Source organism: Procambarus clarkii, chromosome 76, assembly GCF_040958095.1.
Source record: "Procambarus clarkii isolate CNS0578487 chromosome 76, FALCON_Pclarkii_2.0, whole genome shotgun sequence".
Lineage (NCBI taxonomy): Eukaryota > Metazoa > Arthropoda > Malacostraca > Decapoda > Cambaridae > Procambarus > Procambarus clarkii.
Window position 1 is genome coordinate 7249219 of NC_091225.1, and position 23660 is coordinate 7272878.

The 23660-nt window shown below is 43.3% G+C and overlaps 1 protein-coding gene across 1 annotated transcript in view; it reads left to right on the top strand.

Moving 5' to 3' along the window:
• The first annotated feature begins 1197 nt into the window (after positions 1 to 1197).
• Positions 1198 to 23660, top strand: part of LOC123752313 (uncharacterized) — a 125043-nt gene continuing 102580 nt past the window's right edge. Inside the window, exon 1 of the mRNA XM_069313620.1 lies at positions 1198 to 1219. The gene's annotated coding sequence lies outside the window, so the exon portion shown is untranslated. The remainder of the gene's footprint in view (positions 1220 to 23660) is intronic.

Sequence of the window (23660 nt, forward strand, 5' to 3'; positions counted from 1 at the left end):
TTCGGAAACCATCCAGTAGGTTCTCTAGAAACGTGGAAAAGTTGTGGAACTTTATCTAGATTTTGACTAGATCCTAGAAATTGATATGCATATATTTTTTTTTGTTTTTTTTTGTGAAAACTTATTGACTTATTGAATTTATTACATATTGAACTGTGGTGTTGTGCAGAGTCTGAAAAATGTGTTCACCTGCTGTTGCAGTGGACTTGAGTAAGAACTCTGGGGTATTAGGAGTTTCAGAAACTTAATTCCTGTGAATTTTTGTTAGTTAAGAGACATATCCGTGGACATTGATTTTTTTGTAATAAAAATAAGTTTTGTGTATTTTCTTTAGATTTTAAGGAGCCGGTTACATGCTGTGGCGCGTACTTGCCACAGGTGTGAAGTGGAACACTTGGACCTTGAGAGGTAGTGTTCATCTATTTGATTATTTTTTAGTTTTTGACGGTTTTAACTGTGACATTGTTTTTATTTTTAATGTTTCTGTTGAGGTGTTGAGGTGCGGATGAGGGCAGGGAGGTGTTGAGGTGCAGGTGAGGGCAGGGAGGTGTTGAGGTGCAGGTGAGGGCAGGGAAGTGTTGAGGTGCAGGTGAGGGCAGGGAGGTGTTGAGGTGCAGGTGAGGGCAGGGAAGTGTTGAGGTGCAGGTGAGGGCAGGGAGGTGTTGAGGTGCAGGTGAGGGCAGGGAGGTGTTGAGGTGCAGGTGAGGGCAGGGAGGTGTTGAGGTGCAGGTGAGGGCAGGGAGGTGTTGAGGTGCGGATGAGGGCAGGGAGGTGTTGAGGTGCAGGTGAGGGCAGGGAGGTGTTGAGGTGCGGATGAGGGCAGGGAGGTGTTGAGGTGCAGGTGAGGGCAGGGAGGTGTTGAGGTGCAGGTGAGGGCAGGGAGGTGTTGAGGTGCAGGTGAGGGCAGGGAGGTGTTGAGGTGCAGGTGAGGGCAGGGAGGTGTTGAGGTGCAGGTGAGGGCAGGGAGGTGTTGAGGTGCAGGTGAGGGCAGGAAGGTGTTGAGGTACAGGTGAGGGCAGGAAGGTGTTGAGGTGCAGGTGAGGGCAGGGAGGTGTTGAGGTGCAGGTGAGGGCAGGGAGGTGTTGAGGTGCAGGTGAGGGCATGAACAAGACAGTCAGTGCGCATCGTCCCCCGCGCAGACTCCCGCCTATAAATACCTGAGTCAGCTCCTGGTGTTGTCATTTGGTCTCCAGCCGCCGTCCCTGCTTCCTCCACACTGGTAAGTTCGATACTCCTGTTGAATACTGTTATAATGATAATCATGTGTCAGTCCTTTATGTCTCACCCGAGAGCTGTTGTGGAGGGAACGAAGTGGTATTTAACCTATTTCACATGATCATGAGGAATAAATGTGGATATTTTAGAACTGATGACTGTATACGATTCATTTACACTTTAGAGTGTTAAGCGTGACTAAATTGAATAGTGTCATTTACAGACGATACTTAGAAGATACAGTTTATTACTAAGGGTGTTGTTGTGCACTTCCTTCTCTGGGTTATTACTACTGTTGCCTCTCAGTATCTGTCTGTCTGTCCGACAGTATGCCATTCAGTCTGTTTTTCTGTTTCTCTTTCTTCCTGTATATCTTTCAGTATCTCTGTCTGTATCTTTGTCTGTCTCTCTACCATTCTCTCTGTCTTTCTCTCTGTCGGTCTCTCTGTCTTTCTCTCTGTCAGTCTGTCTGTCTCTACACTATGAACGTAATTATTAATATTATTTTAATTATTTTCTAAATACCCAATTTGTTTACAGACTTTATTCCTAAAATACAAAATTCATTATTTTCTTTTCAACCAATTAAAATTATCTGGTAAAAAATAACTTGCATAATATCAATTTTAAGAATTTTTGTTTCGTATTGTTGATGAACTGATTATATTGCAGAGTGTAACACATCACTTGACAAGTTATGTGAAAACATTTGAAAACGTTCAATATAATTAGTATTACTTTTAACATTATCGGTGTGGCCGATATTTTCCACATCAGAATCAAAATTTTTTAATTTAGTTTTCGTTTGTAAAATTACCGTTGAATTTTCTAGTGAAAAATGTCATAAAATGTTGAGATATTTTTGCTGATATAGGTTATTGGATACTAATAATTTTTACAGAACCCAGCCTGTATATAGCGTGACTTACCTAGACATATGTAAACTCCAGCGGTACTTTAATTGTGTGCGTTCACTGGTTTACTGAGCATTGTGCAATAAACTGACAGATTCTAAGAACTATGAATATTTCAAAAGATTTAGCACTTATTTCATTTGTTCATTCATCCGTATACAAGAAGATACATTGGGTTGTTAAAGTACGTGTAAGGTTGGATGAGTTCTAATTTCACGGAAACCCCCTAGCACACACAGTTTACATTCATACGGACAGTGTGTTACGTCCCTTCTATATAACGTTTTGCTTGACAGATCCGTCCACGATGCAGCGACCATTCATCACCAATCCTCTGCTGATCATTAACCGCACCAGGATAGTATGTCTCTGGCTGCATGGGATGTCACCAAGAGATATATCCTTGGCTACGAGGTCCAGCTTGTCCACGGTGTACAGGTGGATCAAACGGTGGTATGAACAGGGATCTGTACTTTCGATAACTTCTGGCAGAAGACAGAGAACACCTCGCTGTAAGGAAGCCCGAGCGTGCGTTCCTAAAAGGCAACATCCCATTAAAGTGAATGCCGATTTAGCAGCCTATTTCCTTCTTTACCTACATTCGACGCAAGTAGTAGACGTTTATAATCACAGTCTGCATTACCCAGTGAATAAAATGTTACAGACGGACTCAGAGACGAGGTTATGAAAACATCATAAACCGTGAACATGTGATAACCGTCCAGGGCAAGTACTCATAGTCCAAAGTGACGCCTTTAATCTGGTTAATATTCTTCAATCGATTTAGATATTCTTGATGGATATAGAATAATGATATTTTATTAAATGTTCCTTGACAATAAGCCGTCTTACGTGTTTCATTGATTAGTAGTATCATGGATCACCTAAACCTTCGCGATTTTTTAATAGTTACCTAAATGACCTTAAAGTATATAACACCTTCCTTACCCTTCACCACCTTCCTTACCCTTCACCACCTTTCTTACCCTTCACCACCTTTCTTACCATTCATTAGAGTTGTATGAACCAGGACTATGAACAATAATTTTTTTAGGTGACTCCTCGTAGTTCAGGTCGTTTTTAGTTACCTCGGTGACTGATGGGTTGTTGTTGTTGTTGTTTTAGATTTAGCTACTCAGAACGCAACGTTCATGTAGCCAAGGCTATAGCGAGTCCGTAATTGAGTTCGGTATTCACGATAACCTTGTTACTCTGATATTTGGATCAAAGTTTTAAATGGAGGTGAGGTTTCCTTCTTTTTTCCTGTTTCTTTTTCGCTTCTATTTCAGTGCACTGGTTTTAGTCTTGTTTTAATAACATTATCTTGGTGGCGGATGTAGATGCAAAATGTTCACAAGTGTGTCCCATTCTTCAACGGCTGTTCTAATCATTGTAGTCGCTGTTGAATTTGCATCTAATGCAGCTGCTGTCGTTGGATTAATGTTGAGTTGTATGTGCAGGGCTTCAGTCGCCTCACATTCAAGTAGTGCAATAGTGGCACCTCTGTTTCCGTTCCACAAATATAACACTCTTTAACTACTGGGTTTGTTTGCTCCCAGCAGCACGTGTAACCAAGTCTGAGTCTGTGTATGGCTACTGCAATGCATCTGGATATCTTTTTGTCAGGCTTGAAAGAATAGTGTCTGAAAATCCGACACCATTTAATAATATTACATGCAATTGCAGATAATATTGCTGCTGTGTTGTATAAACAAGTTAACCAATAGAAAATGTAGCTTGTAGTGGAATTTTCCATCAATTGAAAATGGGATATCATTGCCACATACTATTATATATTCACCAGCTATTGTGTTGGGAATTATTCTTAAATACATTAGTCTTTGGACTTTTACCATCATAAAAACATCTTATTTTAATTAACTTAATTATTAGTATCAAAATAAAGTAAATGTGACCCTTCTATCAGTTACTGACATCTCTACAAAGTGAGGAAGGCGTCAGTGAAGAAGGAGTGGTCATCCATTGTTGTTAAGACCTGAGAGTCGTGGGGCAAATTACGGCTCCTATAAATTCTCTTGGACGACGAAGTTTTATGGAAACCAAAGGTCTTCCATCATCAACACGCTGTCATCAACCACAAGGGAAGTGTTTTTCCGAAACCCGTTTATCTAATCATTTTTGGCCATTAATGTTAGGTAGATATTGGGCGAACCGGTGAGAACACAAATGATCGACTCGAAAAAGGTAATTAGGCCTTGGTCCTTATCTGAATCATTATACAGTGTTTTCTCTGATATACCTGTCAGGATTCTGGCTTTACAGTGAGCGAGCGCCCTTTGACAGGAACAAAAAGAGGAAGCAGGCTTGGTATATCAGTTACTGGGTGATGGAAGCAGCCTCAAAGAGGATAATTTGGTGTCTACATCCAAGTTATATCTGGTGGACTAAGCTGGCTGTACAATAAAATAAGGAACCTCTTCAAAGTATACTAATATATGTAGTTTAATACTGTAGTTTGATTGGCTGCATATATATAAATTCAATATAAACCCCCCTAATGTGTATGGATCGATTTGTGAGATTATTTCAGAAATACAGTCCACTTAACATCATACAAATTGCTATCGAAATATATAAACTAACGTAAATATAAATTCTATATAAATTCATATAAATTAAATAAATATTTAATCTCACAGGTCGGTTCCCACAAATAGTACCCAGTGGCTTGTTCGTACCACATGGCAGTTGATCTTCCTTCCGCCAATTTGGCCCTGTGGCAACTTTTGATAGTTGGGAGTATTTTCTTCTTGATTTGCTCCTTAATCTGTGAAAAACCTAGAGGTATTTTAACCTCTACAACAGGAAGAACAGTGGCAGTTTTTGCTAGTGTGTCTGCCTTACTATTGATGTCTGGTGCATCGTCGTCGTATTTAGCTGTCTTGGTGACGTGCGGTTCTATCCATCCTTAATGTTCAAGTACGTCATCAGTCTGTCTTAATCATCCCTCAATTAGTCCATTTTCAGTTATCATATATATAATCTCCTTTTCAGTGATTTGACCCTATTTCATATTTATTCCCATTTTCAAAGAAAGCTCATGTTCGCCAAATAACTAATTAAACTTAATGAATGAATGCCTATACTGCATTACTTGTTTATTTTCACCCAAGTTAAGCCAGTCATTAACTGTCACTAAGAAATTAAATAAAGTGCAGAAGGCCTATACATATCTGGCCAGGAGGCCAGAAATAACACAATGTTCACACACACCTGTATTTGACCATGTCATTCCTAAATAAATTATATAACTTATCTATTGTTTTAATATATACCCCTATTGTTACCCCTATATGCCGTTAATCTACTTGTACCCTTCAATCATGTCACATATTTAGAGGTAATATGTAGAAGGTCCAATTAATTCACCCTTATTATGCCCATTTATCCACATGTAAACTTTATTCTTTGCCTAATTATTTTTCTCCAATTATTTTGTTGTAATTAGTTAAAAAACTAAATAAGTTGTGAGAAAAAGTGTTAGGGGGGCCCCCCCAGCCAAAGATGGATTATTTGTAGGTAATATTTATTGTGTATAACCAAAGATCGCTTATTAAGCCTACGAATGAATGAAACCATCTATCTCCTATTCACATCAATTGAACAGATAATAGAGTTTGGACCGACAAATGTCGGTCCAAACGACATTTCTAAAACGCTCCAAGTCACAAACTCAAACGGACAATCCAACCAATCCAACTTGGACACAAACGGTCCAAGAGCGATCATTTAGCATTAATATCTCCAAGCTCCTAGCAAGATCATGACAATGTAAGTTTAAATTTCCTAGCTAGCAACAGACACGTATTTTAAACACATACAATTCTCAAAATCAACCGGTCCTGTAACTCAGTTTTAAGGATACTCAGGCATTTTAATTTATCCTTACTTTTTTGTAATCTCTCCTCACCTTATTAGCTCCCAAAACATATCCCCCGCCCCCCACACGGCATTAATTCATCTCAACCATATCATATATTTGTACGCTGTATATATATTCTTATATCTTTTATAATATATGAAAGTGCTATACACTGCGGGTCTTAATTTAGAATAACAGTACATGGATTACGTTGCATTGCGGCCCAGTCACTAGCACCAAGGAGTGTGTCATTCAATGCAGCGTGCCGTCATCGGTGTGTGATGTCACAGGCGGCCCAACGAGGTCGTGTTCCGTTGCTTAAATGATTCACTCTACCTCACCTAACGCATCCACTGCCACTACAATGATTAGAAAAGCCGTTAAAGAATGGGACTCACTAGTGAACATTCTGCACCTACATCCGCAGCCAAGATAATGTTATTAAAACACGACTAAAACAAAAGCAAAAAAGAAACAAGGAAGAAGGAAGAAACACCACCTCCATTTAAAACTTTGAGCCAAATATCAGAGTAACAAGGTTATCGTGAATAACCTAACTCAATTACGGGCTCATTGAGCCCGTAATTGAATAAGTTTAGATTTAGGAATGACTTGGGTAAATACTGGTAAATTATGGACTCATTGAGCCCGTAATTGCTCAATCTTGTCCATTGTCCATCTAGCAATCTAGCCAGTACTAGATGGACATTTTTTTCTGAGTAGCTAAATCTAAAACAACAACAACAACTCCCCTAACATAAACACACACAGGAACACACACTTAAAGCATAACTTGGAACCATTACTCAATGTGCTGAAATCTCCAAGCTAGCAGCAAAATATATAAATTTTTTTAAAATATACATAGTTCTCATTCTTTTTCAAGTTTCCAACTCAATCATCTCACTCTGCTTTCGCTATCATTAAAACCTCATTAGCTCCAGAGATAGGAAAGTTTTATAAAAAGAGATACTCCGTCTGCACCCAATCATTTATCAAACCCTTATCAATTATATATTTTTGTTAATTCATTTTTCTTTTCTCCATATATAATATAGATGTATGCAAGATTTTTATTCTCTTCAGCGCTTAAAAGGAGATTAACAATACACAACTTAAATCACACAGCCTTTCATTAGGAGCATTTGTTCGCCAATCCCATTAAGTGTTGAATTTTCATCTCTAAACTGTCACATCTCACACACACGCATATAGATAATTGTTGTTTAATTATTCTAGTTTTCTATCTTAACCATTTTATTGAAGCTTGCAATACTAGCTGTCATATGCCTCATCACGACATATGACTAGACCTCGAAAATTACACTTCTTACTAATCTATCGCCACAAATTTAGCTAAACTGTTTCAAAACAAATTGCAGTACATACATATATTATCGGCTTTGACGGCTGAGTGTACAGCGCTCGGGTTCTCGTAATCCTAGAGGTCCGGGAGATCGATCCCCAGCGATGACGGAAACAAATGGCCAGAGTTTCTTTCATGCTGATTTACCTGTTCACTAGGAGTAAATAGCTACCTTAGAGTAAGACAGCTGCTATGGGCTGCTTCCTGGTGTGTGTGTGTGTGTGTGTGTGTGTGTGTGTGTGTGTGTGTGTGTGTGTGTGTGTGTGTGTGTGTGTGTGTGTGTGTGTGTGTGTGTGTGTGTGTGTGTGTGTGTGTGTGTGTGTGTGTGTGTGTATGTACTCACCTAGTTGTGTCGGCAGGATCGAGCATTAACTCTTGGATCTCGCCTTTTGAGCATCGGTTGTTTACAGCAATGACTATGTTTCTATTTCCCTATCATACCTGGTTTTAAATTATGAATAGTATTTGCTTCCACAACCTGTTCTTTAAGTGCATTCTATTTTCCCACTATTCTCACGCTAAAAGAAGACTTCCTAACATTCCTGTGACTCATCTGAGTTTCCAGCTTCCACCCATGTCCCCTCGTTTTGTTACTATTCAGTGTGAACATTTCGTCTATGTCCACTCTGTCAATCCCCCCTGAGTATTTTATACTTTCCTATCATGTCCCCTCTCTCCCTTCTTCTTACTAGTGTCGTAAGGCACAGTTCCCTCAGGCGCTCCTCATACCCCATCCCTCGTAGCTCTGGGACGAGTCTCGTTGCAAACCTCTGAACCCTATCCAGTTTTTTTATATGCTTCTTCAGATGGGGACTCCATGATGAGGCGGCATACTCTAAGACTTGCCTCACGTAGGTTTCTGAATGATGTTCTAACTTTTGCCAGTTGTTACGGCCCTACTGGGACGCAACCGGGTTCTTTTCTGATGGTAGTAGAGTTTGGGAATCCGGCCCCAAGTTAGTAGAGGCTTTCAAGGGGTGTGTTCCGCAACGCAAGTTAAATTAAAGGGGGGAGGGATACAAATGTTCCAGTTTTTCTTATATATTTACCATCACCATATATAAATAAATAACATTCGCACGCGAGGATTATTACTACATTTATGTACAGTTGCGTCTTCCTCCGAAGACACTGGATGCTCAACGATGCTCACTCTGGGTAGCCCTGGTTCCTTCTTCCGTGGACCACGATGAATCCACTATGACTCTATGACGAATCTACCCTGGCCACAGGCCAGCCAAATCACAGTCCCACTGGGTGCTTCATCGCGGAGGCCTTCAACCACAATCCAGCCTGTAGATGGCAGGTACCGAGCAGCTCCGCTGTGTAGGCCACTCCACGACCGATACTAGAGTTGCGAGCCCTAGGCAGGAGCCTCGTGTGACCCGCTGATCACTCTCCTCACTAAGCACCACAGTGGCTAGTCTCTTCCACCAGCCAGCCCCGGATAAGGTGATTCCCGACACTGCCACGCCACAGGCAGGCTAATACTCTCAACAGAGTTTGTCCAGGGGTGACTCACAGCTTCTTCAAAGCAGACTGGTGAAGAGACCTTGGCTGCCTTGGGTAGACTGGTCCATCGTCCAACACAGCAGTCCCAGGTCGACTCTGCAGTCAGACACGTCATTAATACTGGGACGCTCTAGGGAACCTCACTTACAGGCTTAGACGCAAACGTCCATCTCTTCACTCCATAGATGGCGTTGCTGTCTTAGCGCCACCTCACCAGAGGTCAGCAGCGGCTATTCCACGAGCCAATTAAGACGGGAATCCAGCACGTATTGCCGGCGTCTCTTGTCATCACTAGATGGCGTCGTCCATTTGGAGGGGTTTTCGGGAGCAGACTCACAGATGGCGTTGTTGTCACTGCTCCGTGCTTCGGCGATGGACTCGGGTTCGTAACACTGTTACTGCCCTATTGGGTCGCAACTGGGTTCTTCTCTGATATTATTAGAGTTTGGGTATCCGGCTCCAAGTTAGTAGTGGCTTTCAAGGGATGTGTTCCGTAACGCAAGTGAATTAAAGGGGAAAGGGATACTAATGCACTAATTTAAATATATTTTTTAACCACCACCATAAATAAATAACAACCAGTCACACGGGGTTATAAATACACTCTAATGTACAGAATTGTCTTCCTCTGAAGACATAGGATGCTCCACGGTGCTCACGATGAGTAGCCCTGGTTCTCTTCTTCTGGCCCACGAAGAATCCTCCGATTCTCTCGGCGAATCTACCCTGGCCACAGGCCAGCCAAATCACAGTCCCACTGGGTGCACCGTCGTGGAGGCCTTCAACCACAAATCCAGCCTGTAGCTGGCAGGTTCCGATCAGCTCCGCTGTGTAGGCCACTCCACGACCGATACTAGGGTGGTGAGCCCTAAGCAGGAGTCTCGTGTGATTCCACAGATCACTCTCCTCACCACAGTGGCTAGTCTCTTCCACCAGCCAGCCCCCAGATACGACGATTCCTGGTACTGCCACGTCACAGGCAGGCTAACACACTCAACAGTGTTCGTCCGGGGGGGAGGGGGGTGACTCACAACTTCTGCAGCAAACACGTGGAGAGACTTTGGCTGTCTTGGGTAGACTGGTAGACTGCCTCATCGTCCAATACAGCAGTCCCAGGTCGACTCTGTAATCAGACACGTCATTAGTGTTGAGGACACTCTAGGGCACCTCATTTACAGGCTTAGACACAAACGTCCACCTATCCACTCCATAGATGGCGTTGCTGTCTAAGCGCCACCTCACCAGAGGTCAGCAGCGGCTATGTTACGTGCTGATTAAGACGGGAATCCAGCCCCTGTGGCCGGTATATCCCGTCCTCACAAGATGGCGTTGTCGTCACCGCTCCGTGCTCGGACGCTGGACTCGGGTCCGTAACAAACACCAGTGTAGAGTACGCTGCTGTCGTTATCCTATTTATATGGGCTTTAGGAGATAAGTTAGGTGTTACGTCCACACCCAGGTCTCTCTCTCGTGTCGTCACAGGTAGGCTGTTTCCCTTCATTGTGTACTGTCCCTTTGGTTTTCTGTCTCCTAGTCCCATTTCCATAACTTTACATTTGCTGGTGTTGAACTCCAGTAGCCATTTCTCTGACCATCTCTGCAACCTTTTCAGGTCCTCTTGGAGGATCCTGCAATCCTCATCTATCACAACTCTTCTCATCAACTTTGCATCATCCGCAAACATCGACATGTAGGACTCCATGCCTGTAAACATGTCGTTAACATATACTAGAAATAGAATTGGTCCCAGCACTGATCCTTGTGGTACTCCACTTGTTACTGTTCGCCAGTCCGGTCTTCTCGGCCCTTACCGTAACTCTTTGGCTCCTTCCTGTTAGGTAGTTCCTTATCCATGCTAGGACCTTTCCTCCCCATCCCCGCCTGCCTCTCGAGTTTGAACAGCAGTCCCATGTGTGGTACAGTATCAAAGGCTTTTTGGCAGTCCAGAAATATGCAGTCCGCCCAACCATCTCTGTCCTGTCTTATCCTTGTTATTTTATCCTAGAGTTCCAAAATGATTTGTTAGGCACGATTTACCTATACAGAACCCATGTTGATGATTCTTCACAAACCTAACGTTCTCCAGGTGTGCAACCAGCTGTAGCCTAATTATTCTTTCCAGTATTTTGCAGGGGATGCTTGTCAGTGATACAGGTCTATAGTTAAGTGCCTCCTCCCTATCGCCTTTCTTGAAGATTGGTACGACATTTGCCTTGTTCCAGCAACTGGGCAATTCTCCCGACATAAGCGACTCATTAAAGATCATTGCCAGAGACACGCTGAGGGCCTGCGCTGCTTCTTTTAGTATCCACGGTGATACCTTGTCTTGTCCAACTGCTTTAGTTGCATCTAGAGTTGTCAACTGTTTCATTACCTCCCCTGCTGTCACCTCTGTATCTGATAGTCTTTCATCTAGGATAATCCCTTCCAACAATGGAAACTGCTCAGGCTCGGTAGTGAACACTCCATGGAAACTGGCATTCAGTGCCTCACAGATTTCCTTGTCACTTTCAGTATATGCCCCCTCTGTCTTCCTTAGTCTTGTCACTTGGTCGTTCACCGACATTTTTCTTCTTAGATGACTGTGTAGTAACTTAGGTTGTTTTTTCGCTTTGATTGCAATATCGTTCTCATAGTCCCTTTCCGATGTTCGTCTTATGTTAATGTAATCGTTCCTAGCTTTGTTGTATCTGATCCTGTTGTCCTCTGTCCTTTGTCTTCTGTACTTCCTCCACTCCTGCCTGCTGGCCATTTTTGCTTCCTGACACTGTCTATTAAACCATGGGTTATTATATTCCTTCTTATTTTTTTCCCTTTACTGTTGGTATAAATCTCTCTTCGGCCTCCTGGCATTTCTGTATGACTAGGTCCATCATATCTTGGACTGTTTTTCCTCTAATTTCTTCCTCCCACTGCACTTCACCCAGATAGTCCCTTATCTTCCTATAGTACCCTTTCCTGTAGTCAACTCTCCTTTCCCAGATTTCTTGTCCCATGGTAATAAGTTTGAATTCCATCATGTAGTCAAAGACTAGGACACAATGGTCACTGGGCCCCTAGAGGTATTTCATGCTCCAGATTCTCGATGTCTTCTACGTTCTGGGTGAAAATCAGGTCTAATAGGCTCGGTGCATCTCCTCCTCTTTCCCTTGTGTCCTGCTTCACATGTTGTGTTAGGAAATTCTTGTTATAACATCTAACTTTGCTCCCCACGTTTCGTCCCCAACATGGGGATTCCTTGATTCCTAATTTATCTCTCCATGATATAGGTCCCCCATGATCAGTAGCTTCGCTCTCATTCTGTGGGCTAGTGTTGCTGCCTTTTGCAGTTCTTCTATGCATGCCTTGTTGTTGTCATCATACTCATGCCTGGGTCTTCTACTGTTTGGAGGGGGATTGTAGATTACAAAGATCACAATCATCCTCCCATCTATTGTCAGAGTTCCATGTATGAAGCTTGTGCACTCATTGGTAACCAGATTTTCAAGGTCTTCAAACTTCGATTTCTGCTTTATTAGGAGTACCACTCCCCCTCCCTGTCCCTGTGTCCTCTCTTTTCGTATCACCAGTAGCCCTCTGGAAAGATTGCATCTGAGATCATGTCATTAATTTTAGTTTCCACAATTGCAACTATGTCAGGATCTCCCTCACTCACTCTTTCTTTTATCTCTTCTGCTTTATTAGATACCCCATCAGCATTGGTGTACCAAACCTTGAGATTCTTCATGGAAACTCTTGTACCAGAGTTCGCCCTTTCTCTGGGGGGTCTGGGGGGATCTGGGGGGTGTCTGGGGGGTGACTGGGGGCGGGGGAGGGTGATCCAAGGGTGTCCAGGGGGAATCCGGAGGGGTCTGGGGGGATCCGGGTGGTGTCTGGGGGTTAAAAGGGGTCGGGAGGGGTGCTTGGGGGGCGAATGGAGGCTTGGCAACTAGGAAGGTAGGTAGGAGGGTTTGGGGTAGGGCCTGGGTAGGTAGGTCTGGATTAGGAAGCGCATACTGGGGTCTGAAGATTAGGGAGGGTTTGATAGGCATAGAGGGGTTGGGAGATAGCATAAGGTTGGGAGTCAGATAGAGGTTGAAAGGTTGGGAGGGGAAGGATAGAGGGGGTGGGAGGAACCTCCCACCCCCCTCGCAAGGGTGGGGGGTCACATGGAAGGAGAGGGGATGAAGAAGGGTGAGGGCTGGGCGGGTTTTGTGGGTTGAGGGGATAAGAGTTGGGCGGGTTTTGGGGGTTGAGGGGATGAGGGCTGGGTGGGTTTTTGGGGTTGAGGGGATGAGAGCTGGGCGGGTTTTGGGGGTTGAGGGGGTCCTTGGAATGTGGGATGAAGTAGATGAAGTTGAATGCAGTGGGGTCAGGGGAGGTGTTGGGGAGATAAGCAGGGGACAGGGAGGGCTGATTTGGGGAGGGAGTGACCTGGGAAGCAGGTCTGAGCTGGTTAGCATGTGGTGGGTTAGCACTGGTGTGTGTAACTACACTCAAAAAGGATGGGTTGTATCGTGGAGGTTTGCTTGCTCTGTGGGGTATCTGTTCCTCTTTCATCAGGAATTTGTCAATATATACGTTGTAGTAATTTTCGCTACCTCTGAGTAAATGTTTGTGATACAGTATGTATTCCACTGCCTCTTCGTTAGTGAACTGTACCAGGACAGGTCGTTTCCTGTCACAGTTGTATGGCCCAATGCGTCGGTGGACTTGCACCTCATTCCCTGCCATCTGGGCTCTCATGTCTCTCAAGACCCCCTGTAGCTCCGAATCTTCAATCTCCATCCTTTCCTGCCTCGATGGTGCCCTGGCTTCAAGCAGTCCATAGATTATGATTGTCTTCTTTCTCAGTGCAGGGTCATGCTGGTAGACCCCCCCACCTGGCTGACCCCCACCCCTCCCACACCCGCTACTCTGTCCACTACAACTCCCCCTTCCCTTGCCAAGCTTACCTTATTCCTGCCAAATTCATTTGTAAGCCTAGTTATTTCTCCTTGCCATTCTACCCTGCTCTTCCTGATTTCCTCTTGAATATAATCCATAAACTCTTGTTTGAGTCTTTGAACCTCGTCCTGTATCTTATTAAAGATTTCACTCTTGATCCCCTGGATTAGATCATCTATCCAAACATCCCTCTTCTCTACAAATTTCCCAATCATCTTCTCCACAAACCGGTCCTCTTCTTCAATCATAATACTGCTGGACCTAGACGCCTTTCCTGACCTAGTCATTGTTATAATAAAACCTTACCCACAGAGGTTCCAAGAATTTTACCGATCGGCTAACAAAGTAGGTGAGTGAATCTCCAAGCGTCTCCCCACGTGGTGTTGGGAGAGTTGCTGCCTGGGTTGAGGTCACGGTCAGAGGTCGGTGAGGTCGGCTCCACACTGCACACTGCCACAGTATTTCATCAACTATTTTCAATTGCGCTACTTATACTGTTTTTCTTCACTACCTTATTACTTTAGTCAAAACACAAGTTTTTTCATTCACTTGTACACACTTTTCCACTTCGAAGTTGCCTGATTACCCATCAAACTCCACTAGTGAACCAGGAGCTCCCAACCCACGTCCACTCAACACGATGGTCACACACACAAGTCAAGTGTGTGTGTTTGTACTCACCTAGTTATGTTTGCGGGGGTTGAGGTCTGGCTCTTTCGTCCCACCTCTCAACCGTGAATCAACAGGTGTACAGATTCCTGAGCCTATTGGGCTCTATCATATCTACACTTGAAACTGTATATGGAGTCAACCTCCATTACATCACTTCCTAATGCATTCCATTTGTCAACCACTCTGACACTAAAAAAGTTCTTTCTAGGGTGAAAGGGCATAGGGTGAAAGAAACTTTGCCCATTGTTTCTTGCCGGCGCCCGGGCTCGAACTCGGGACCACAAGATCACAAGTCCAGCGTGCTGTCCGCTTGGCCGACTGGCTCCCTAAATGGGGGAGGAGGGAGGGCATGGGGAGGTTGGGCAGGAGGGAGGCCCTGGGGATGGGAGGGAGTTGGAAGAGGGTGCTCTAGGTGGCACCTAGTGAGGGGTTCGTAGGGATTGGGGGAGGTAGGACGTCTATTGGGTGGAAGGTGGGGGTGGTGCTTCTCTCACTATGTCTGTTGAACTGCTCGTGGAGGGTTCCCCACTCCCCTCTGGGATTGAAGGGTTCGGGGCTGTGGTTCCCTGATTCCTTTCTTTCTCCCTGCACTCCCGCCTCACGTTTGCCTCCCTCATTTTTTCGTCCCTTGTCATATCCCTCTGCAGGAAAACGTTTTTGAACTTCAGTACCTTTGCTAGGCCGCTCTTCCTTGCCAACAACTTCTCTTTCGTGTTCTCGCTCATGAATACTATCTTTATCAACCGGTGTCTGTCCTTATTGAACTGTCCGAGCCTGAAAACCTTTACAATATTCTGGTATTAAATATATTTACCCCTCTAATAATTACCCTCTCTCCATATTTACCATATGCAGGTGATGAGTCACAATAACGTGGCTGAAGAATGTTGACCAGACCACACACTAGAAGGTAAAGGGACGACGACGTTTCGGTCTGTCCTGGACCATTCTCAAGTCGATTGTGGTCCAGGATGGACAGAAAGGTCATCGTCCCTTCATCTTCTAGTGTGTGGTCTGGTCAACATATTTACCACTTTAAGGATCTCATTTACTCATGTGTGTGTATGTTTTTGTGTACTCACCTAATTGTGCTTGCGGGGGTTGAGCTTTCTTTTTTTGGTCCCGCCTCTCAACTGTCAATCAACTGGTGTACAGATTCCTGAGCCTACTGGGCTCTATCATATCTACATGTGTGCCTGTGTGTAATTACCTAATTGTGCTTGCAGAAGTTGAGCTCTGGCTCTTTGGTCCTGCCTCTCAACTATCAATCAAGTAATGTACAGGTTCCTAAGCCTACTGGGCTCTATCATATCTACACTTGAAGCTGTGTATGGAGTCAGCCTCCACCACATCACTTCCTAATGCATTCCACTTGTCTACTACTCTGACACTGAAAAAAATCTTTCTAATGTCTCATGGCTCATATGGGCACTCAATTTCTACCAGAGTCCCCTAGTGTGTGTCCCTTGTGGAGAATAGTCTGTCTTTATCTACCCTATCAATTCCTCGGAGAATTTTGTATGTGGTGATCATGTTCCCTCTAACTCTTTAAGCTCTAAAGGCAAGATTTACTCTCCCTGAACCCATGTTGATGGGTTGTCACGAAGTCCCTTCTCTTCAAATGTTACTAGGTTTTTCTCACTATCTTGCATGCACCATCACCTTGCATGGTATACAAGTTATGGACAATGGCCTTTAGTTCAGTGACTCTTGTCTGTCACCCTTTTTGTATATTGAGACTATATTAGCCGTCTTCCATATTTCTGGTATGTCTCCCATTTCCAGTGACCTACTATACACTATGGAGAGTGGCAAGCAAAGTGCTCCTGCACACTCTTTCAATACCCATAGTGAGATTCCCTCCGGGACAGCAGCCTTTCTCACGTCCAGACCCAACAAGTGCCTCTTGACCTCATCTCTTGTAATTTCGAACTCTTCCAAGGCCACCTGGTTTACTGCCACCTCTCCTAGCGCAGTGACCTCTCCTTGTTTTATTGTGAAGAACTCCTGGAACCTCTTGTTGAGTTCTTCACTCACCTTTCTGTCATTCTCTATGTACCTATCCTCACCCGTTCTATGTTTCATCACCTGTTCCCTCACTGTTGTCTTCCTCTTGATATAACTGAGTAGTACCATTGGCTCGGTCTTGGCTTTATTAGCTATAACATTTTCGTACTTTTGCTCGGCTTCTCTTCTCAGGAGGCAGGTAAACCGTAAACTACTGCCTCCTGACACTTTTGGGTGACATAGTCCATCATGTCTTGTACGAACGTAGTTGTGAGTTCTGTGTCACATGGTATATCCCCTAGAAATTTTCTCATCTCATAATTTCCCTTTCGGTACGCCAACCCTTTCTTTCCTAGTTCTTTTTGGGGGAGATAATTCCTAGCTCAACTAAGTACTCAAAGATCAATATACTGTGATCACTCATTCCCAAGGGAGGCTTCCAACTTAACCTCCATTATATCCGTGTGTGTTTGTGTGAATGTGTGTGTGTATGTGCGTGTGTGTGTGTGTGTGTGTGTGTGTGTGTGTGTGTGTGTGTGTGTGTGTGTGTGTGTGTGTGTGTGTGTGTGTGTGTGTGTGTGTGTGTGTGTGTGTGTGTGTACTCACCTAGTTGTACTCACCTAGTTGTGTTTGCGGGGGTTGAGCTCTGGCTCTTTGGTCCCGCCTCTCAACCGTCAATCAACAGGTGTACAGATTCCTGAGCCTATTGGGCTCTATCATATCTATACTTGAAACTGTGTATGGAGTCAGCCTCCACCACATCACTTCCTAATGCATTCCATTTGTCAACCACTCTGACACTAAAAAAAGTTCTTTCTAATATCTCTGTGGCTCATTTGGGAACTCAGTTTCCACCTGTGTCCCCTTGTGCATGTACCCCTTGTGTAAAATAGTCTGTCTTTATCTACCCTATCAATTCCCTTCAGAATCTTGAATGTGGTGATCATGTCCCCCCTAACTCTTCAGTCTTCCAGCGAAGTGAGGTTTAATTCCTGTAGTAACTCCTCGTAGCTCATACCTCTCAGCTCGGGTACTAGTCTGGTGGCAAACCTTCGAACCTTTTCCAGTTTAGTCTTATCCTTGACTAGATATGGACTCCATGCTGGGGCTGCATACATCAGGATTGGCCTGACAGATGTGGTATACAAAGTTCTGAATGATTCTTTACACAAGTTTCTGAATGCCGTTCGTATGTTGACCAGCCTGGCAGATGCCGCTGATATTATCCTCTTGATATGTGCTGCAGGAGACAGGTCTGGCGTGATATCAACCCCCAAGTCTTTTTCTTTCTCTGACTCCTGAAGAATTTCCTCTCCCAGATGAGACCTTGTATCTGGCCTCCTGCTCCCTACACCTATATTCATTACATTACATTTAGTTGGGTTAAACTCTAGCAACCAATTGTTCGACCATTCCTTCAGTTTGTCCAGGTCTTCTTGAAGCCTCAAACAGTCCTCTTCTATTTTAATCCTTCTCGTAATTTTGGCATCGTCCGCAAGCATTGAGATAAATGAATCTATACCCTCCGGGAGATCATTTACATATATCAGAAACAAGATAGGACCGAGTACAGAGCCCTGTGGGACTCCACTGGTGACTTCACGGCAATCGGAGGTCTCACCCTCTCACCGTAACTCTTTGCTTCATATTGCTTAGGTACTCCCTTATCCACTGTAGCACCTTACTAGCTACACCTGCCTGTCTCTCCAGCTTATGTACCAGCCTCTTATGCGGTACTGTGTCAAAAGCTTTCCGACAATCCAAGAAAATGCAGTCCGCCCAGCCCTCTCTTTCTTGCTTAATCTTTGTGTGTGTGTGTGTGTGTGTGTGTGTGTGTGTGTCAGAGAGTGCTCTAGGTGGCACCTAGTGAGGGGTTCATAGGGATTGGGGAAGGTAGGACGTCTATTGGGTGGAAGGTGGGGGTGGTGCTTCTGTCACTATGCCTGTTGAACTGCTCGTGGAGGGTTCCCCACTCCCCTCTGGGATTGTAGGGTTCGGGGCTGTGGTTCCCTGATTCCTTTCTTTCTCCATGCACTCCCGCCTCACGTTTGCCTCCCTCATTTTCTCGTCCCTTGTCATATCCCTCTGCAGGAATACTTTTTTGAACTTCAGTACGGATGTCTCTTTCGTGCATCGGTCACAGGTAGGCTGTTCCCCGTCATTGTGTACTGTCCCTTTCGTTTCCTATCTTCTAGTCCCATTTCCATAACTTTACATTTGCTCGTGTTGAACTCCAGTAGCCATTTCTCTGACCATCTCTGCAACTTGTTCAGGTCCTCATGGAGGATCCTGCAATCCTCATCTGTCACAATTCTTCTCATCATCTTTGCGTCATCCGCAAACATCGACATGTAGGACTCTACGCCTGTAAACATGTCGTTAACATATACAAGAAAAAGAATTGGTCCTAGCACCGATCCTTCTGGTACTCCACTTGTTACTGTTCGCCAGTCCGACTTCTAGCCCCTTACCGTAACTCTTTGGCTCCCTCCTGTTAGGTAGTTCCTTATCCATGCTAGTACCTTTACCCCCACCCCCGCCTGCCTCTCGAGTTTGAACAGCAGTCTCATGTGCGGTACTGTATCAAAGGCTTTTTGGCAGTCCAGAAATATGCAGTCTGCCCAACCATCTCTGTCCTGTCTTATCCTCGTTATTTTATCATAGAATTCCAGAAGGTTTGTTAGGCACAATTTCCCTGTCCAGAACCCATGTTGATGTTTGTTCACAAACCTAATGCTCTTCAGGTGTGCAACCAGTCGTGTGTGTTTGTATACTCACCTAATTGTGCTTGCTGGGGCAACTTGAAAGTTGTTTCAAGATTTCAACTACAGTTGAAATCATAGGCAAGATTCCAACAATATGAGGTTTACATGCATCCCAATAATCTCTCAAATGATAATACTCATAATATTTATGCATATCAATCAGCAAGAAATCCATAATATTCAAGCAACTACCAAAATATTTACCAATTACCCTTATATAAAACCAGGGTGTATATGTTATATTGAAATAAATTATTGATTATTATTTAAAATGCTGAGTTTATGATTTCGCACACTAAAATATAGTAATTTATCACCATCTGGAGGTTATCTGGAGATGATTTCGGGGATTTTTAGTGTCCCCGCGGCCCGGTCCTCGACCAGGCCTCCACACCCAGGAAGCAGCCCGTGACAGCTGACTAACACCCAGGTACCTATTTACTGCTAGGTAACAGGGGCATAGGGTGAAAGAAACTATGCCCATTGTTTCTCGCCGGCGCCTGGGATCGAACCCAGGACCACAGGATCACAAGTCCAGTGTGCTGTCCGCTCGGCTCCTCCGGGTATAGACCATACACAAAAAGACACTATTGTACAAAACTAAAAATATTTAAAACCAATAGTACAGAATATAACGCCAAAATTTTCACACAATATCGCATTTACACTCAATATATGACACACAGAGCATTGTATTTGCACAAATCTAACATATTGCAATCACACGTTTACAACTAAAAATGCGCTTCCGCAAAAATTACACAATTTCATAAACATCACTTATACCAAATTTCTATGTCACAAAACTAATACACTTTTACACTCGCTCAGGAAAACCAATTATTTAGAAAACACATACAGAACTTACACAAATACGCAATTTGTACAAATACAATTGTACAAGTTACTCTCCTTCATATGAAACACAACTAGCATATATATACTATTAGCACAATATACACTACTCAACTTCTACCAACATAATTATTTTACAATTTTCATCAATGTATTCACACACTACTAGCACAAATACACAATTACAAGAAATATAATTACAAAACATGCACATTTAGTATACGACTTGCACAATTAATGCACGACTTGAAAAAAAATAGGAATGTATTATCACATAATCCTAATTTAACCCTAATTGATGCCATATTATCTAAATTTATTCTTAATTAACCCTAATTTATGTCACATTATCATAATTTATCCCGGATAATTATATTTCTACCACAAAAATATAGTACAATTTTGAGGTTAAGGAGGAGAGGGTATATAACCCTTAGTTATGGGTCAGGTTAAGGAAAATTGGGTTATGTTAAAAATAAGGATATAGTGAATCACATTCCTTGCTGAAAAATATGGTCTAAAAGTGAGTTCAGATCCAGATATACAAATTTAGGTTAAGGTTGGTTAATTTGAACTGACATAGAGGAAATACCCAAATAATAACACATTTCTATCATCCTCAGGTAATAGAGATTAGGATTGGATGGGTTGGTTGAATTGATGTAAAAACAAAAGCAAAACATGGCTTAGAGTAAGATGCAATATTGAACCAAGATCCTATTATCAGAGGTTAGGTCCAGGGCAGTTGGGATTGATGCAAAAAAAAACTTTTCCTTATAAATACGGTACATTTAACGTTAGGTCATGGCAGGATAGGTTCAGGATTACTGAGTCCATATCCTAAAGAAAACATTGCCAGAAATATTGAACAAAGATCTGGGCAGGTTAGGTGCAGGTTAGCTGAGCTGATGTGTAAAAACAAACATTTTTCTAACAATATAGCTACAATAACCAGGAAAAAATTTGGTTAAATTTAGCTTTGGCCGTGTAAGATTATGATTTTATGCTAAAAAAACACATCTGGATTTTGAAAATAGCCAGATGGACAAAGGGGAGACATGTTCTCCACGTTCATTTTAGTTGGGTATAAAAAGACAAAAATGCAGCATTACACTATTATCATAACACAAGTGTTACAACTAGCTTGACACACAACTATTTAGTTACATTTTCACTTTACGTTAAGTCAAATTCAACAGAGGGGAGACATCTTCCCCACATTCATTTTAGTTGGGTATAATAGGAGTAAAATTCAGCATTACACTATTAGCATAACACAACTAGTGTTACAACTAGCTTAACATGCAACTATTTAGTTACATTTCCACTTTATGTATGTCCAATTCAACAAAAGGGAGACATGTTCCCCACATACATTTAGTTGTGTATAAAAAGACAAAAAATGAAGCATTTCACTATTTGCCAGCTAGTCAAAACATATCATAACATGTATTATTTCACAGCCTTTTAAACTATTACAAGCTTTGTTCTGTGTTTTCTCATCACTTGTGCTAAGTGAAGCAATAAAAAAAATGCAGCATTACACTATTAGCAAAAAATAGCAGATATGTCCACTTTGTATGAAAAGTCATAATTCAACATTACACTATTAGCAAAATAAGGTTCCTTTAAGCAGTTCAAAACACATTTGTTCTGTTTCATTACGTTGATAACGAATAATATCAATTTGTCTGAGAGTAATCACCAATTCAGTAAACCTAAATAACCACAATACAGTAATCTACTTTTTTTAAGTCACTCACTTATCACTGGTCACTCCTGCTTTTTCCTTTTTTTTAGGAAATACAACTTACGAATGATTAATATTTTTGATAGAGAAGTTGATCGACAGGACACGATAACGCAACTCGTCAGCGGATAGAACAGCGAAATTTCCAGCTTGATATATGGAATGATTAAGGAACTTACGTTACAAGGAGAGAGATTACTAACAGCTCCATTGAGTCCAACTGATGTCAGATAGATGCTGTATGAGATGTGTGTTTGGACTTGTTTTGAGCAAGGACAGCACCAGAATCTTTTCACGTTCACTGCTGTGTAATTGTAAATATGTACAACGTCACGGTATGATTAATTTATATATGAACTATCATTAATTGTGTCATCATCGTAGCTTTTTATGTATATTGTCTTTACAATATATCGCCATTGCATAAGTTCATACTAATTAAGATTCAGAATTCTGTATAGACAATATCTACTTGATTTTCTGTTAATGTGACTCTCTTAAGTAATTAGTGTACCTCATTTTTTATGTAAAGTTTAACAATTATAAATGTACTGCCAATTATCAATATAAATTTTGATTGACTAGTTAGGGTTACTGTCGTGATTCTGCAGGGTGATAGTACTCTGTGAATGTTCTCCAGGGTGAGAGTACTCTGTGAATGTTCTCCAGGGTGAGAGTACTCTGTGAATGTTCTCCAGGGTGAAAGTACATTGTAGTGGTTCTCCAGGGTGAGAGTACTCTGTGGTGGTTCTCCAGGGTGAGAGTACTCTGTGGTGGTTCTCCAGCGTGAGAGTACTCTGTGGTGGTTCTCCAGGGTGAGAGTACTCTGTGGTAGTTCTCCAGGGTGAGAGTACTCTGTGGTGGTTCTCCAGCTTGAGAGTACTCTGTGGTGGTTCAGAGGGTGAGAGTACTCTGTGGTGGTTCTCCAGCGTGAGAGTACTCTGTGGTGGTTCTCCAGGGTGAGAGTACTCTGTGGTGGTTCTCCAGGGTGAGAGTACTCTGTGGTGGTTCTCCAGGGTGAGAGTACTCTGTGGTGGTTCTCCAGGGTGAGAGTATTCTGTCGTGGTTCTCCAGAGTGAGAGTACTCTGTGGTGGTTCTCCAGCGTGAGAGTACTCTGTGGTGGTTCTCCAGGGTGAGAGTACTCTGTGGTGGTTCTCCAGGGTGAGAGTATTCTGTCGTGGTTCTCCAGAGTGAGAGTACTCTGTGGTGGTTCTCCAGCTTGAGAGTACTCTGTGGTGGTTCAGAGGGTGAGAGAACTCTGTGGTGGTTCTCCAGGGTGAGAGTACTCTGTGGTGGTTCAGAGGGTGAGAGAACTCTGTGGTGGTTCTCCAGCGTGAGAGTACTCTGTGGTGGTTCTCCAGCGTGAGAGTACTCTGTGGTGGTTCTCCAGCGTGAGAGTACTCTGTGGTGGTTCTCCAGGGTGAGAGTACTCTGTGGTGGTTCTCCAGGGTGAGAGTACTCTGTGGTGGTTCTCCAGGGTGAGAGTACTCTGCGGTGGTTCTCCAGGGTGAGAGTACTCTGTGGTGGTTCTCCAGGGTGAGAGTACTCTGTGGTGGTTCTCCAGGGTGAGAGTACTCTGTGGTGGTTCTCCAGGGTGAGAGTACTCTGTGGTGGTTCTCCAGGGTGAGAGTACTCTGTGGTGGTTCTCCAGGGTGAGAGTACTCTGCGGTGGTTCTCCAGGGTGAGAGTACTCTGCGGTGGTTCTCCAGGGTGAGAGTACTCTGCAGTGGTTCTCCAGGGTGAGAGTACTCTGCGGTGGTTCTCCAGGGTGAGAGTACTCTGTGGTGGTTCTCC